Source organism: Arachis ipaensis, chromosome B10 (genome assembly GCF_000816755.2).
Source record: "Arachis ipaensis cultivar K30076 chromosome B10, Araip1.1, whole genome shotgun sequence".
Classification (NCBI taxonomy): Eukaryota; Viridiplantae; Streptophyta; class Magnoliopsida; order Fabales; family Fabaceae; genus Arachis; species Arachis ipaensis.
The window spans coordinates 115,862,877-115,866,865 of record NC_029794.2 but is presented as its reverse complement, the minus strand read 5'-3'; the positions used below and the strand labels follow the sequence as shown (position 1 = coordinate 115,866,865).

The window sequence follows — 3,989 nt, the reverse complement described above, 5'->3', positions numbered from 1 at the left end:
AGTTGTGTAAAATATTAGAAAAATAGAGAGGAGAAAAGAGAAAGAGGTATGAAATTATGTTAGAGAAGATAATAAATATATATAAAGTGAATGTTGATTTATATAATAAATATTGGGCAATTTACCTATTTAAAATAAATGGAGGAAAAGTTTACTCAATTACAACAATTAAGAATTGGTTACTTGCATGTCCTGATTCATTTTTATATAATCCGTGGTAACACTCCACGTTTTAGAACTAACACATAAACCGTGGTAAGCTCCAACGGGTTATGAAGGAAGCATCATAAACATAAACCGTGGTAACCTTCCACGGATTATGAAGTGAACATTGGGAGGCGTAACCCGTGTAGCCTTCCACGGTTTATGAAGAGATTAGTTTGGGCATAAACCATGGTAACCTCCCACAGTTTTTGAGTACCTATATATATACATAATCCGCGAAAACTTTTGATGGATTTCATTGTTGGGGGTTAAAGTTTTTGGTGGTGAGGAGTTGAGAAAGAATCCGGGGCCATCAAGATTCTGGCGCGGTGGAGCCATGGAAGATGAAACTCACATGTACCGATTGAATAGCGTTGCGCACGTGGCTAGAAACATCAACCAAGAGGTTAGTTATACTATCTATGTCTCATGGTTTACTATGGGTGGTACTCCCGCATCAGCATTTAGTGTCGTACTGCCAGATACATCCCGAGCGGAGTATGTTCAGCAATCGACGAGGGTGCGGCGTCCTGCTAGATGTGGCACTAGGTCTCACTTGCTTGGTGGTTTCGACATTGATGACGATAATACCATCAAAAATTCGGATTAGCATTGCATTGTTTAGTCATATGGTAGGACTTATGTGTGTCTTATTATCCTGTGATATGCATATATACGTGTTTACGCATGTTTTATGATCTTCACTTATGAGCACCTTTGTGAAAACTTTTTAATTCTGTTATGAATCAATCATCGGTTAAAAGCTAAAACATAAACATCATCGTACTTCATTTTAAACGACATCTAATATTAAACGACTTAAACATACATAATACACTGATAGCAGCATCTAATATTACACGACTTAACCATACATAACATAATGAACTCAACAACAAAAAAAATCATAACATCTAAGCATCCCTAACAACAGTATGTCCTCGCTGTGTGCAGTTCCTCCGCGTATGACCAGGTTGACGGCAGAGCCCACAGCGCTTCGGTTGGTTTGGAGCAGTCTGATCCATGATACCCCGGATTCTGGTTAACTTTGGCCGTCCATCTCTTGCATGCCTCATTTTAGGGTCTGGAATGACAGTCGGACCAACATATGGCGGCCAGAGTCCTTTTGGGATAGGGGGCAAACCCTTCCTTGTACACTTTGAACACCTCAGTCATACGATACACATCATGAACATATGAGGCCTAATTCAGACGCGAGTGGGCGCAACATGCAATGGCGTGACAACATGGGTAATGCAGAGCTTGAAAGTAGCCACAGTCGCATGTGTGATCCCTAAGAGAAACTCGATAGCTACCAAGCGAGAATTTACCAGTGGGCGTCGTCTCAGCCACAGTGTACTCGGACTGGTGCCTGTCGTATAAAGTGACGGTGAAGCATCTCGAGTCTCTCATGTTTCGCTCTATTGCTTTCACCAACGCCTGACAAAATTCATGCCCAGTCCCCATTTGTGCCTCCGCCATTTGTCCTCGGACCACAAATAGCTCAGCAAGCCTTCCGTATGTGGACTTCACCAACGAAGTTATCGGGAGGTTCCTTGTACCCTTTAACACAGAATTCACAAATTCACGAATATTAGTTGTCATGTGACCAAACCGTCCCCTGCTATCCTGATGCTGGGTCCACTTGTCATATTCCATCCGATTGGCCCAATCACACATAGCCGGTGGTCACTCGAAATGGAGGTGGCCAAACAAGTGTGCGGACCGTTGTACCTCCTAACCTCCCAAGTGCCCTTTCGTGCACGAAGCGATATGCGAATCAACCAACTGCAACCTTTGCCGAACTCCTTACATTTTCTATGATACTTCAGATGATCCGAATCTAAGACCCTGTACTCAACACCTCGACGGATGCTATAATCTTTCACACTCAACAGCTTTCTCTTTATTCTGGAATGATTATCCAATCTGAAATTCTGTAGAAGAACCCCCAACGGCAGCATCTCCGTCTGACTGTTGCCCTAATGCCTCCAAGTTTAGAGTGGAAAAGTGCGGAGGATACTGCTGTGTGCCGAAACTTGAAGGGTTATTCTGTGTATGTGGATTGGCACCTGTATTATCATTGCTGTCCCAATGATATCAATAGGCTCTTGGTCTAAGTCATCATCCCGCATTGCATTCTCAACTCGATCAGGTTTTCCGAACCCTAGAACATCAGGAATAATGCCAGGACCATTATCCACCTCATATTTCTGATGTCGGACCCCACGATTCTCGAATGGTACAGAATTAACTACCTCCGTACGGTCTAAATCAGCCCCAAAGGAAGGAGATGCAATGTACGGAACAGTTGCTGCGGCCACAGCCATCGAATTATAGGCACTGCCCATGGCAGTCGAGTGAGGAACCGGAGCTGATGCCCCAAAACTATCGACACCGACCTCCAACTTCGCATACACCTCGTGTATTCTGACCTTTGGAAAACTCTTAAGACAGTGAAACAGAACCCGAATATCTTCATCGGCCGCTATCACAAACGTATCATACTTAACACCGGTTGACACAATTGCGATAAAAATCTTATAGAATAACTTCTTCACCCACTTGCTCCCAAATACTCCAAGCTTCTGCAATATGCTATTCTTTATATCTGACAAGCTACTTGATGAACTGATAAATATACTCAACAATTCTCTGTCAGTAAACTTCACACCGTATTTCTTGCTTCTTTGAATTTTTCCAAAATAATGTACTAGCACTAGGAAATTCTCATCCTCACTTGCCATTGTAAAAATTCTCCTCTTCAACACAATGAGTTCACCGTGTATATATAGCATTTTCCTCCACATAAACCGTGAAAGACTACCACGGTTTATGTATGCAGGTTACCACGGTTTATGTGTGTAACGCTAAAACGTGAGATGTTTCCACGGATTACATAGAATAGTGATAGGACACGAAGGTAAACGATTCTCAAATGTTGCAATTGGGTAAGCATTTCATCCTTTTATTTCATTTAAGTAAATTGCCCATAAATATTATTAATATTTTGATAATTAAAACGATATTCAATTTTCTAATTTTATTTTTCATGAATCATGACAATATATATTTTCAACAATATAATATTATTATAACTAAATGATACTAAAAAAATATAAATTATTGAAAGAAAAAAAAGTGATATATAGGTAACAAAGACACTATATAACTCATGAATACAATTACACAAAGAAATAGAAAAATTAATAAATACAATCACACAATCATCGAATACATATGTTTAGCAAATTAAAAAAATAAAAATAAAAACTATGGTAATCAACCAAATTCCAGTTGTGCAATAGAAAGAGAGAAGGAAAAAAAAGGAAGTATGACATTATGTAAGAGGAGATAAAAAAAACGTATAAAATGAATATTGATTTATATAGTAAATATAAGAATGAGTGTTAAGTGTGAGAAGAGAAGNTGACGTAATATAATAATAACAAGCTAAAAAACTAATAATATATCTAGAACTTATCTTGAGCTCTATTTTAATAGAGATTAATAAATAATACAGTGTAGATTTAACAAATTACACTAGGAATATTAAATTATTTCAGGGTATGATGCCCTAAATTAAACTTAGTGCGTTGTAGCTTATGCATAGTCCAACCAGAAACTTTAATTTAGCGTCTCGGGTGTAACATAATAATTGTCGGATATATGTTTAACAAGAAGGAAGGACAGATGTTTATTGTGAACTCCACATACGATGCTGTTGTGAACTAATTATTACATTGATGTTACTTTTAATTTAAATAAATAAAAAATCTTAGGAG

The 3,989-nt window shown here is 38.7% G+C and overlaps 1 protein-coding gene across 1 annotated transcript in view; it reads right to left on the bottom strand.

The window, feature by feature from the left end:
* LOC107621800 (carotenoid 9,10(9',10')-cleavage dioxygenase 1) overlaps positions 1-3,989 on the bottom strand; it is an 8,426-nt gene that overhangs the window by 3,202 nt on the left and 1,235 nt on the right. The gene's annotated exons all lie outside the window — the stretch shown is intronic.